The sequence below is a fragment of the Haematobia irritans genome, chromosome 2, assembly GCF_050003625.1.
Source record: "Haematobia irritans isolate KBUSLIRL chromosome 2, ASM5000362v1, whole genome shotgun sequence".
NCBI classification, from domain to species: domain Eukaryota; kingdom Metazoa; phylum Arthropoda; class Insecta; order Diptera; family Muscidae; genus Haematobia; species Haematobia irritans.
In genome coordinates this window covers 70,715,429-70,730,140 of record NC_134398.1, presented here as the reverse complement: position 1 = coordinate 70,730,140, position 14,712 = coordinate 70,715,429, and the positions used below count along the sequence as shown (strand labels likewise).

Sequence of the window (14,712 nt, the reverse complement as noted above, 5' to 3'; positions counted from 1 at the left end):
GTTCATAATCATGGTTGCCACTCGAGCCAAAAAAAATCTACCAAGATTTTATTTCTATAGAAAATTTTGTCAAAGGTTTATTTCTATAGAAAATTTTGTTAAAATTTTATTTCTGTAGAAATATTTGTCAACATTTTCTTTCTATAGAAAATTTTGTCAAAATTTTTATTTCTATAGAAAATTTTGTGAAAATTTTATTTCTATAGAAAATTTTGTTAAAATTTTATTTCTGTAGAAAATTTTGTAAAAATTTTATGTCTACTTTGTCAAACTGAATTATATACGTATTGGATCGATCTTTTTTGATTTAATATATACCACGTATAGACTTACATACAATTTAGAAGAAGTTGTGTTAGGAGGTTTTAAGATTACTTAAGTTGCGTTACCGCAACTTAAGTAATTCGATTCTGGATGGCAGTGTTTAGAAGAAGTTTCTACGCAATCCATGATGGAGGGTACATAAGCTTCGGCCTGGCCGAACTTACGGCCGTATATACTTGTTTGATTTAATATATACCACGTATAGACTTACATACAATTTAGAAGAAGTTGTGTTAGGAGGTTTTAAGATTACTTAAGTTGCGTTACCGCAACTTAAGTAATTCGATTCTGGATGGCAGTGTTTAGAAGAAGTTTCTACGCAATCCATGATGGAGGGTACATAAGCTTCGGCCTGGCCGAACTTACGGCCGTATATACTTGTTTTAATTTGCAATAAGATTATTGAGTTTCCTTTCAGGCAAAGGTCATTACGATGAAAAAATTCTGTAAACAAGTTCGTTTCTCTTAACATCTGCTGTTTATAATTTAAATTCAAAAGTATTAAATTTATTTTTAATGAAAAGTATAGAATTTAAAAAATAATGTTCTATATTAAAATTCTTCATAAAATTAACTGAATGCATTTTATGGAAGTCTATAAGACATTATTTTGTTGTACTACCAGGTAATATTTTCTGAGTTCTAGAGGCATAAATTTAAATTTCGAACCAAAATTTTTGTAACTATGGCCTCGGCAAAGGGTTACTGTAACCAAAATAAGTATTGCTCCAACATGGACAATTCTCCATAAGTATATTAATTTTCACACGATTTCTATAAAATCTTAACATTTTTTAAGAACTTCTAAAAACTTTTATTGGAAATAACACAATTTAAAATATACCTTTTTTAATGTGCGATTGGTTTTATAGAAAATAATTAAATTCCAATTTCTTTTTAACCACAAAATCGATGATATTTAGACGAGTTAGACGTGGTATTTTATTATTGTTATAATTTCGTTATTATTTATTACCATTAAAAAAAATATTAAAACACTAGCTTCAAAGGCTATAGGCTTAATTTTTTTTAATTTAAAAATTAACCACTTAAAATAAAATATTTTTCAATTTTTGTGATGAAGATTTTTATATATAAACCAATAATTTTTTGTTAAAATTAGATTCTAAATTTATGTTTATTTTTGATTAAATTTATATAAAATTCCAATTGGTATTGCACTCACAACATTTTTGATATTTTGTGTTTTTTAATTGTTATTTTTATTTATTGATTATTTATTACAGTGAAACCTCTTAAAGGTCGCCTAAATTTTGTCCACCTTTGAGAGGTATCCAGGTTTGAGAGGTTAATTTTAATGTGTTAATATAGCAAACGTCCCGGACAACGGCCCATGTTTGGAAGGTGTCCGGGTTTCAGAGTGCCCAAGTTTGAGGGGTTTCACTGTACTATTTTAAAAACTTTAATAAACATTAAAACACTAGCTACAAAAGTTATAAGCGAATCGAAACATTTCCAAATTGGGCAGTTATTATAAAAAAAAAAAAAACAAATATATCCACTCAAAAAAGTGAACTCTCTATTTCACTTAAGGCAATTTAACTTTATTTTAGTTCACGGTATTATTATGTTTGGAGAAAGTTTCCTTTACTCTAATAATTTTTTGCGTACGTCAGTTAAATGAACTAAAAACGGGAAAATTGTACACAAACTAAGGATAAAGATTTACAAAATTCGTTCGTCTCACAAAATAATTCATTATTTCTTTAAATTTGTAAATTTTACTACAAATGTGCCCATCATGAACTTCGTATGGCACTAAAGACATTCTCGCAATTTTGAACTCTAAACTTTCCCTTCAAAATACAAAATGTTATTTAAGAAGTGAAAAAAAATGAATTATGTCTGATACATCTTCTTGAATTTGTCGAAAAATATTTACTTATTTTTGTGATATCGGCGGGATGTCAGCGTTTATAATACTGTTTAGTTAAAAATTTCTAAAAATAATCGAAATGTTCTAAAATTGACCAAAATTTTTCTTCGCTTTGGGTTCAATGTTTATTCAGTGTCGCATGTTAATTTTTTTAAAATAAAATTCCGCTTGGTACTACACTCACAATATTTTTAATATTTTTTGTTTCAAACAGTATAATCTAATAATTGAATTATTTCTGGATCTTTATTAATTTTATAAATTGTAATTTTGTCAGCACGATTTTCGGAGAAATAATTGACTAACATCGTATGGGGAAACACTAAAACTTTTGTAACTTCAACTTTTACACAATGAACCATAATTAGGGCAAAGCATATACACATAATTGCAATTGCAATTATTCAAAAGTTTATTGAAACTTTTTTTGCCTTTAACAATGAAGATTCGTTATAATATATATTGGGAAAAAAATTAATAAATAATTTTTACAAACCATAAAACTTTTCTATATCGGATGAAAATAATTCCTTTTTAAAGAGTTTGAGTTGTTTTAAATTGATGATCCAGTGTTATATTCACGGTTCTTCGATTTTCAGTATTTTTGTTGAAATATATTTCATATATATTTTCCAAACACAATGTACACCATTGAGATATCACATAAATCACTTGTTTTATTTTTATATCTATTTTTTCCTCTTGGATGATATACCTTTTCTTGGAGAAAAAACAACAATTTTTTAATCTTCAAATGGACTTTCAATTGGAATTTCACAAATGGAAATAACTTTTCGATATTTATGCTCTGCTATAGTTCAAACTGATCAAATATGCACACAACAATAAAAACAAAACACCGAGAATTACACAGGCACTCACACACACACGTACACTTATTTAGAGAGAGCATCAGCAAACGAAAGGATGCTGCCTTGTAAGGCGGTTTGATTTGAATGACTCTACACTTGCACACGAACAGTTGATGCTCGGGCGGATGGTTGATGCATAAACGGAAGGGCGGACGGACGGACGGACAGGACATTAAGACACACCCTCCAATGTATGTAGGAAAACAAAAGGTAATGTAACAACGAATCATGTGATAGACAGTGAAACAATAGTCGCAACAAAAAAACAAAAACCCCAAGCACTCGCAACCCACACACACACATAGTGGATATCATTATTGAAAATAAGCTCTTTGGTTTTGAATTTTAGAATTTTCATTCATCCGAATAGTGGTTGGTACCGATTCCCTTGTAAGAAAACTGCATAATCACTTTGGCATATATTCGCAGAAAACAATCGAAATTCATTAATTTAAAAATGATATCCTTATCAGTTGAGGTCAATTATGCAAAGTAAGCAGACCGCTACTAAATATTCATGGCTCCCTCTGCCGCCAAATTAAGCTGATATGGCATTACTGCTGTTATCTCATCAAACCGGAAATAGTCGGAAATCCACTTGTAACGGATAAATATCGTTTAATCATTTGACGTCCATGTCTCTCTATCTCACTTTCTCTCGCCAACACACACAGGCAAGATAGTATCACTAAGTCACTCTCTCACACTAGACACGGGGGGCAAAATGAATTATCGTTAAAATGATGGGACATTTTTGACTAGCACAACTCGCCATCATTGTCAAATCCATCAGCATTTGTATTCACAATCACGAAAAACATAATTCCGTCACCATAACGAACTTCATTATCATCAATTTAGGGATTTTTAGCACGACCTACCTCAAAGACACATAAGAAGTAAGCTCTGCTGGCATGACAAATGACACTGAACACTTTTGATGAATTTTTTTCCCGGTTTTGTAATGTCGGGATTTCTCGATTTGAATTTTTGTAAGTCGTTGATGTTCGACCACAAAATTTGTTAATTATGAATTTCACTGTAATCTTATGCGAATTAGATTTGATGGAATATCCGGTAGGTTTTGTTTATCGGTTTTCAGGTGAACCACGATTGTAAAATTCAATGTCCTTGCTGGGCTGTTTCAATTTCGATGTTGTTCGATTTGCCTCTGATGACTGAGTGTCGAGTGGCTGAAATGATTACAAAGTAATTCACAATTGACATGGACGTGAACATGAACATGGACAGATGCTGGGTTGGCTAGCTACCGGGCTGCCTTCTTGCCTGCCTTTTGGCTGTCAACATGAGGGGAATTTGGGAGAAATGGAACAATTTCCGATGCTGAAATATGGTGAGTTTGGCAAAGAAGCTCAACATAAACGCAAAGGCATTGCTTTCGACATCGACCTAGCCGCCACCACCACCACCACCAACACTAGTTGGCCTCACAATTGTCGTCACCATTCCAATTCAATGCCCCGAGGAGCATGAGTCTTTTTGGGAGGCATTCGCCTTAGGATGCGTTGACAACAATCCCAAATGTGAGCGTGCGAAGGAAGGTTGTTGTTCGTGTGGTGCTGTTTGTTGCAGAGCGGTGCGTTACTTGCCGTTTTGTTTTATTTCGTTCATTTTTGTTCATTCTCATCGTTCAAATAAAGGGATATTCCGACCATATAAATGGCAATCTATCGTTAATATGTTGATGAATAACTTATTAATTTTTTCCCCAGTGCTTGGTGTTTAAGTGTGTGAGTGTGGCTACGTAAAAAAGCAAGCAGAATGACAAAATGATGTTTCGTTTTTTGTTTTTGTTTAACAAAATTGAATTAATAAAATAATGTTTGGAGAATTATATTTGTGCATGTGAGTGTGTCTGGCCAGGAAATTGTCCCAACAGATTTTCAAATTTGAATAATTTGAAATATCGTTACGTGGTACTTGTAACTTTATAAATATGCCAATGAAATTACTCCATGAAAACAAAAAAAAAAAAACACGAGATGACTGCAAATATATTTAAATAAATATGATTTGAGATTAAATTAAAAAAATAAAAAACCTTAAATAAAACTAGTTAAGGAAATATGTGATATTACAAATTAAATATTTATAAATTATATTTTATGGATTTGACAAACGAATTCGCTGTGGCATGAATTTAAATATTTAGTGATAAATTCCATTAGTGAGAAATAATTTAAAATAACATTATGGAAAAAATATTTTTGAAATCCTGATCATAAAAATGGAAATTTCTTTTTTGTTTTTGGCAGAATACCAAGTTTGATTTATTTGTGGTAAAATAAATTTCAATAACAATAGAATGTCATTTAAAAATAAGAAAACTTTATTTGACCCTAAAAAGATTTTATTACCCAGCAAAAAAATTGGAAGTTGTTCCACAAACATTTCTTTTAAAGCCCATCCCAGGATCCCCCATCGAATTTCCTCAACTTCAGATGTAGTCCTTTTGGACAAGTCCACAAACATTTCTTCTAAAGCGCATCGTGGGATCCCCCAATGATTTTTTCCACTTCCGATGCAGTCTTTTTGCACAAACATTTCTTCTAAAGCGCATCTTGGGATCCCCCAATGATTTGTTTCTACTTCCGATGCAGTCCTTTTGGACAAGTATTAGAAAGAACGCAATCAGGGTATTCTAAGTGCAAATTTTGGACAATTAAATTAAAAAAAATAGAAAACTAATAAAAAATTAGAAAATTAATAAAAAAGTAAAAAAAACAATAATAATACAAAATAAATTTCATCCCCGCTGGGATTTGAACCTGTGCCGTTTGACTTTTTCGCTTCCATGGAAGTTCTTTTGAGAAGATTTTGCAAATTACGAGAATTTTTATTTTTTTGTTGATTTGTAATGAATAAAATATATTTATACGAAAATATATGCCGAAAATAAAAAATAACGATGCATAACATAAAAAAATATTTTTTTGGAAAAAATATTTGATAAAAAATTGCCGCTGGTGAGATTTGAACCTGCGTTTCCTATTTTTTCGTTCATACTAATAAAGAACTTCTCGAGAAGCAATTAGAATGTTATTCCTTGGTGTCGTATTACGATCATATCACACACATTTGAATTGACCTTTCGACGCTTTATATTCAATGGCGTTTGTGGCTGAGTGTGCTAAGGCGTTCTGTTATGGTGCCAGCAAACCCAGGTTCAAGCCCTGGTCGGAGCGAAAAAGTTTTCAAATTGTAAAAATTAGATAATAGGAAAATAATATTGTAATAAAAAAACATATGGTTAAAAAAAAGTGAAATTAGTTGAAAAAAAATTTTTTTTCGCTTTTTAAATTTCTTCATTCAAATTAATTTCCAGGGCACAACTTCTAAAGTAATGCAAAGGATCCAAAAAGGGAGTACTTCCGTCCTATGACAAGCCCGTGTAAAATTCATTGGAGATGATCCAAGTTTGCACTACTTCCGGATCACAGATTGGGGATCCAAACTACTTTTTTGGAAGCTCTGTTTTTGCTGGATAATAAATTTATAGATTAAAGATAGCTGTGACAAAGTGAACCCACCATGAAAAAATTTAGTTTTATTTTAGAAATTTGTAAATAAAATATTTTACTGATTGGAAAATGATACAAATAAGTTAATACCTCATTCACATTACACTTCCAAAATCCTCTTTAACTAGATTTCAACTGCCATTTGCCTTATAAATAAGGGATTTCAAATCCACTTTTAACAGATTTCGAGCCTAATGTGTATGAGGTATAATACTTTTTGTTAAATTGAAAAAAAAAATATTATAAATAATATGTTTTTTTTTCTGTTGTTTAACAAAATGTCATAGTTTGAAGTATAAAATTTGAGTTAAAAATTTTTAAAATGTCTTTGTGTCGTGAAAAATACGACCTAATTTTGGATAAAATAGAAAAGTAAAATTGCCTACTTCATTTTTATAAAATTTTGTTATATTTAGTTAATGTCATTAAAGTAATCAAAAACTTATTGAAGTGAGGAAATTTTTTCACATTTGCCAAAATTTAGTGAAAGTCTATTAATTTCCCGAATTAAAATAAAGTTGAATCAGCTATAGAAATTTTCGTTTGCTTTTTTCTAATGACCGATGATCAGCTTTCTATGGAGTTTTTAACTTTTATTCAATACACATTTTTGGCAATCAAATGGTATATTAACTTTTTAATTTTTGAATTGTATTGCAAAACTTTCCACATACTGAAAACACAGTGAACCCACCAGGAAGAAATCTTTCGGTTTATTTTAGGAAATTTTAACTAAACAGTATTACAAAAAATAAGGAAATATTTTTCGACAAATTCAAGAATATTTATTAGACATACTTAAGTTTTTTTTTCACTTGTTAAAGAAAATTTTGTAATTTGAAAGAAAAAAAATTGGAGTTCAAAATTGCAAGAATGTCTTTAGTGACATACGAAGTTCATAATGAACGCATTTCTAGTAAAATTTACAAGTTTAAAGAAATAATGAACTATGTTTTGAGAAATACGAATTTAGTAAATCTTTATACTTAACTTATGTATAATTTTTCCCGTGTTTTAGTTAGTTTAACTAACGTACGCAAAAAAATATTAGAGTAAAGGAAACTTTCTCCAAACATAATAATTCCGTGAACTACAATAAAGTTAAATTGGCTTTAGAGAAATAGAGAGTTCATATTTTTTTGAGTGCAAAAGCAATAATTAATCAAAACTCATACAAAAATCCAAAAAAAGGGCGTAGTTAAAGTATTGCTAAATGTAACCTATTTTTACATATCATTACAATTCTGATTCGAGCTCATTGGACACGAAGTAACTTATTTTTATTGCAAAAAATTATTTATTTGTAGTTGAATTTAAATTTTTGTTGATATATTTATGATACTCTCTATATCTTAAATTTGTCATAAAAATGTATGTACTAAACGTTGGTATAAAGCTCATCGACCGTACATATAGATTCAATGTGAACTAAAGCAAAGAAAATTTTCGTACGATTCCCAAAAATAAGAAGAATGAACTTCTGTTTGGTTAAACTGGTCATGATTTGACGTTAATGATTTTTATACCCTGCTCCACACTGTGGAACAGGGTATTATAAGTTAGTGCATATGTTTGCAACACCCAGAAGGAGACGAGATAGACACATGGTGTCTTTGGCAAAAATGCTAAGGGTGGGCTCCTGAGTCGATATAGCGATGTCCGTCTGTCCGTCTGTCCGTGAACACATTTTTGTAATAAAAGTCTAGGTCGCAGTTTTAGTCAATCGACTTCAAATTTGGCACAAGTATGTGTTTTGGCTCAGAATAGATCCTTATTGATTTTGGAAGAAATCGGTTCAGATTTAGATATAGCTCCCATATATATCATTCGCCCGATATGGACTAATACGGTCCCAGAAGCCAGAGTTTTACCCCAATTTGGTTGAAATTTTGCACAGGGAGTAGAATTAGCATTGTTGCTATGCATGCCAAATTTGGTTGAAATCGGTTCAGATTTAGATATAGCTCCCATATATAGCTTTCGCCCGATTTACACTCATATGACCACAGAGCCCAATTTTTTGCTCCGATTTAGTTGAAATTTTGCACAGGGAGTAGAAATAGCATTGTAGCTATGCGTGCCAAATTTGGTTTAAATCGGTTCAGATTTAGATATAGCTCCCATATATATGTTTTTCTGATTTCGACAAAAATGGTCAAAATACCAACATTTTCCTTGTAAAATCGCCACTGCTTAGTCGAAAAGTTGTAAAAATGACTCTAATTTTCCTATACTTCTAATACATATATATCGAGCGATAAATCATAAATAAACTTTTGCGAAGTTTCCTTAAAATTGGTTCAGATTTAAATGCTTCCCATATTTTTTTACTAACATTGTGTTCCACCCTAGTGCATTGCCGCCTTAAATTTTGAGTCTATAGATTTTGTAGAAATCTATCAAATTCTCTCCAGATCGAGTGATATATGTATGTGGGACAAACCTTTATATATAGCCCCCAACACATTTGACGGATGTGATATGGTATCGAAAATTTAGATCTACAAGCAAAAAAATAATTCTTTCCTCCCAAACGAAATTTTAGACAAACAAGGTTCGTTTCTCATTTGCTTTTCGTTGAAAGGAAGTGTATTTGGAAGAAAAGCATATTTTTTTTGTGATAAACGTTTATTCTTTTCCAGGATGTAAAAACAATTTCATAAAGACTAACTCAAAATTTTTTTTTTCTGGCTAATTGCATTTTCCCTCACATCTTTCCCACTTCCACGAAGTTTTTTAGTTCTTAGCACCTTTTTCTGTAACACAAACAATGTAGAAGAAATTATACGATTTTATAAATTTTACATTTTTTTTTTACCTTTCGCCTGGACGGAGAATCGAACCGCGGACCATGCAATTTGTAAGCCAACACACTATCCACTGAGCCATGTAGCCATTATTGTCATCAATAGACAATTACCCATATAACTAAGTTATATTTATATAGCATAGCTTGCGGCGCCCACGAGCCGATTAAACAAAGTTTATTTAACAGAAAAATACATTTAGTTGGGCACCGTGGAGCAGTGGTTGCTACGTCTGACTTGCATGCCAAGGGTCGTGGGTTCGATCCCTGCTTCGACCAAAGTTTTTTTTTTTTACATATATTCCAGATATGATCGGAAGATTCCGAAAAATTTTCAACATTACATTCTACTATATTAAATTTTTACTATGAACTGTAAAATGTGTCTTATTAAAGACCTAAATTTAGAAAAGAACAGTGTTTGATATAAACGAAATGGACTGTGTTGTTGGTTCAAAAATATCTTTTTTTACTGAAAAAATAAAAATTTTGTAACAAACGAATTTTTTGGTGATAAAAGTGTATATTTTTCGAAGCAATTCAAAAAACTCTAACAAAAGAAAAACGTTTTCGGTACACGTTTTCCAAACGTTTTTTTTCTTTGCGTGTACAAAGTGGTGCAGGGAATAATTTAGTCGGCCCCGCCCGACTTTAGACTTTCCTTACTTGTTTTCTTTACTTTACTACATTCTTCAGTTAAAAATCATACGAAGAAATTATTTTTCCATATTTTAAGAACGCATTGTGGAAATTGCAAAAAGTGGAGTAATATTTAGTTAAATTTTCGTACGAAGTAGTTAATTATTCCCATATTTATAGTTTTTTTTTTTTTGTATATAACTGAATTAGGGTTTTAACGATTTTAAATTATATTTTATTATTGTCATTCAATAATGCCCTTCATTTGGAAATGGGAAAACAAAGCAAATATTGATTCAATGAAATTCTTTTTTAATAACCACGCTACACTGAAAAAAACTTATCCGTTTCAAAAGATTTTGTCTTTAGACTAATGATTTTGTTATTGATTCCGGACCACAGGATATACACTGTTAGAAAAATATGTTTTTTATATGTTCCGATATAAACAAAATGTGTTTCGGGCAAAAATTTTAAACACAATATATTTAAGTGCAAACATGTAATGTTCCTAAACTACCACTAAATGTTTGGGACACATATGTTAATATGTTAGGATATATTATGTTTGGGGCATGAATGTTTTATAAAAATAATATGTGTGAATGTAAACATATATAAATTTACAAATTTCGAGTAAACATATATATGTAGTGATATTTTATTCACTGAGTGGCAGAGAGAGAGAGAGAGAGTATAGAGAAAGAAATAGAGATGGAAACCGGGAGGGTTGACGAAAGATATCAACATAACACAGCGAGAGAATGAAAAGAGAGCAATTTCTGTGAAACCGCTTGTATGTTGTTTCGGAAAACTGTTTTATGATAAGGCCAAAAATATGTTATGCATAAGTCTAAATATTATTTAATTTGAAGATCAGAATGAGTATTCGGAGTAAAGAGAATAGACATTCGGAACAAAGAGAATAGATATTTGAAAAAAAAAAAAACAGCATGTGTTTTCGCCTTAAGAGCAGCATTTTATGTATGTGTGGACATGTGTTTTGTTTATCATTTTGGCATTATGGACACAATTTTTATACCCTCCATCATAGGATGGGGGTATATTAACTTTGTCATTCCGTTTGTAACACATCGAAATATTGCTCTAAGACCCCATAAAGTATATATATTCTGGGTCGTGGTGAAATTCTGAGTCGATCTAAGCATGTCCGTCCGTCCGTCCGTCCGTCTGTTGAAATCACGCTAACTTCCGAACGAAACAAGATTTGGCTTGTGGAGCCTCTAACAGAAGCATATTTCATCCGATCCGGCTGAAATTTGGTATATGGTGTTGGTATATGGTCTCTAACAACCATGAAAAAATTGGTCCACATCGGTCCATAATTATATATAGCCCCCATATAAACCGATCTCCAGATTTGGCTTGCGGAGCCTAAAAGAGAAGCAAATTTCATCCGATCCGGCTGAAATTTGGTATTTGGTGTTGGTATATGGTCTCTAACAACCATGCAAAAATTGGTTCACATCGGTCTATAATTATATATAGCCCCCATATAAACCGATCCCCAGATCCCCATATAAACCGATCAAAGAGAAGAAAATTTCATCCGATCCGGCTGAAATTTGGTATATGATGTTGGTATATGGTCTCTAACAACCATGCAAAAATTGGTCCATATCGGTCCTTAATTATATATAGCCCCCATATAAACCGATCCCCAGATTTGGCTTGTGGATCCTCTAAGAGAAGCAAATTGCATCCGATCCGGCTGAAATTTGGTACATGGTGTTGGTATATGGTCTTTAACAATCATGCAAAAATTGGTCCACTCACACAAAAATTGGTCCATATCGATTCATAATCATGGTTGCCACTAGAGCCAAAAATAATCTACCAAAATTTTATTTCTAGAGAAAATTTTGTTAAAATTTTATTCGGTTCATAATAAAATTTTCATCATTGTCAAAATTTTATTTCTATAGAAAATTTTTCAAAATTTTATTTCTATAGAAAATTTTGTTCAAATTTTATTCGGTTCATAATCATGGTTGCCACTCGAGCCAAAACTAATCTACCAAGATTTTATTTCTACACGCAGAGAAGGAATATGATCACCTCAAACATGTTTTAAGAGCAAAATATTATTTTTGTATGGTGACCATGTAACATGTTTGTCACAAAAATGTTATTTTCTCATCAAATATAACCTGCTTGCCGAAATCAGATATATGATTTCCGATAAAATAACATAGTTGCGAAAACCATGTTACATGGTCACCACCCAAAAATAACATTTTGCTCTTAAAACATGCTTGAGGTGATCATATTCCTTCTCTGGGTGTATAGAAAATTTTGTCAAAAGTTTATTTCTATAGAAAATTTTGTTAAAATTTTATTTCTGTAGAAATTTTTGACAAAATTTTCTTACTATAGAAAATTTTGTCAAAATTTTTATTTCTATAGAAAATTTTGTTAACATTTTATTTCTGTAGAAAATTTTGTCAAAATTTTATGTCTACTTTGCCAAACTGAATTATATACGTATTGGATCGATCTTTTTTGATTTAATATATACCACGTATGGACTTACATACAATTTAAAAGATGGTGTTAGGAGGTTTTAAGATACCTTCCCATCGGCTAGCGTTACCGCAACTTAAGTAATTCGATTGTGGATGGCAGTGTTTAGATGAAGTTTCTACGCAATCCATGATGGAGGGTACATAAGCTTCGCCCTGGCCGAACTTACGGCCGTATATACTTGTTTTTTCTTGGTTCGTTAAAAGAAATAGGAACGTATGCTAACCATTGCTCCACATGGCCAACAAATGTATGTTTCTGTTAAATAATGTTATGTTTGCATGGGCTCGTGGGAGCTGCAGGCTATGCTATATAAATGTAACTTATAACGATAAGTGTCTATTGGTGACTATATAAGCTACGTAGCCCAGTGGTAGTGTGGTGGCTTACAAATTGCATGGTTCCCGGTTCGATTCCTTGTCCAGGCGAAAGGTAAGATTCAAAAAAATTATAAAATTGTATAATTTCTTCATCATTATTTGTATTACAGAAAAAGGTGCCAAGAACTAAAAATTTCGTGGAAGTGAAAATTATGTGAGGGAATGAGCACAATCTTCTTGGGGAGAAAATTCTTCCAAGCATATAATATTTTTGGGCTCAAAATGCTTCCAAACATATAATATGTTCACATAAAACAAACATAATAATGTTTCGGCAATATCCAATAATATATGTGCTTCCTGCAAAATATGTTTGGAACATATGTTAGAGAAGCGATTTTTTTTTTTGAGGGTGTATGCATTTAACACATGTGGAGCTTTGCGTATTTTTTTGTAGAATAAATGAATATCTTCGAGAGAAAATTTAACTAAATTGCATTCCAGTTTAGAGAAATTTTACTGAAATTTTTTTGTAAATTTTTAACTACCATTCTTCTTTCTCATAAAAGAAAAAATATACGAAAACTTAGGAAAAACTCATTGGCACCAAATCATTACCAAACTGAAATCGCCGTAGTTCACTTTTCTCCAAGTGTTGAGAAATATGCGAACATGTTCTTTTGCTTTAGTTAGCAGTGAACTTATTTCTACGGTTAATGAAATTTATACCCACGAATTTTTTGAGACATACATGTAATGAAGAAAATTTCATTGGCCTGGGGAAGATTTCTTAAAAAATAAAAAAAGTAACTGAAACTGAGTGAATTTTTTGCAACTAATATATGTTAATTTTTGGAATCGGTTTACCAACGGATTTTTTTAAGTTCTTGATACTACACACAAAAATAATTTTATAATTCAATCACGAAATTTATTGATCCAATATAATTGAAATATCTTCAATCACGAAAATGATAGTATCAATCACAGTTTTAATTGGGAATAAAAAAATATTTGATTAAAAAAATTAATGGATTTTATTTGAAAATTTCAATTAATTTTTACATTTAAATTCAATTAATTATTTAGTTAAACTTTAATCCAAATTGTCATTCATTTTCTTAACTAGCTTTGTGTTCTCATTTGGATTAAAAGAATGATTGTACTAATTAATTTTTTAATTAAAGACATAAATCACTTTGTTTCGCTGGTGAACAATATTTTAATTTAGCTACTTTTCTTATGATTCTGTCGTGAGTTATGAAAATGTTCCTTAATCGTGAACATTTGAAGCGAGTTATAAGATTTGACGTGAATCACGAAAATTTTCATGAGACTTGTTGCGTCAAGAAAATATACGTGAATCACGAATATTGCCGTAAATCACAAAAAGTTCCGTGCCACCAGAAATTTCGTGAATTACAAAAGGTCTTTGAATAAAATTTAGCCAATGAAAATTTTTAATTGATATAATGAAAGATTTTCAATAAGACAATAAAAATATTCGCTAATAATATGAAAAATTGTATTGATTGACAGAAAATACATTATATGTTAATAACGAAAAACTTTGGTCAAATGATTAAAACAACAATGATGAGAATAAAAAAATAGAAAATTCTATACAATTCAGCTTAAGGCCTCGGGCTTAAGTAAAAAAAACATAATGTAACAAAAACAAAATATATAAAACAAAATTTTTACTACATATTGAATGGATCGATCGATTTATATAAAATATTGGCTAGGCTCTACATATCCGATAGCC

General features: G+C 30.9%; 2 long non-coding RNA genes across 3 annotated transcripts in view; one reads left to right on the top strand and one right to left on the bottom strand.

The window, feature by feature from the left end:
- The window catches only part of LOC142227676 (uncharacterized), a 183,737-nt gene that overhangs the window by 66,465 nt on the left and 102,560 nt on the right, over positions 1 to 14,712 (bottom strand). The gene's annotated exons all lie outside the window — the stretch shown is intronic.
- LOC142227675 (uncharacterized) overlaps positions 4,586 to 14,712 on the top strand; it is a 33,866-nt gene continuing 23,739 nt past the window's right edge. For both annotated transcript variants that reach the window (XR_012719968.1, XR_012719966.1), the window contains exon 1: positions 4,586 to 4,690. This is a non-coding gene — a long non-coding RNA (uncharacterized LOC142227675). The remainder of the gene's footprint in view (positions 4,691 to 14,712) is intronic.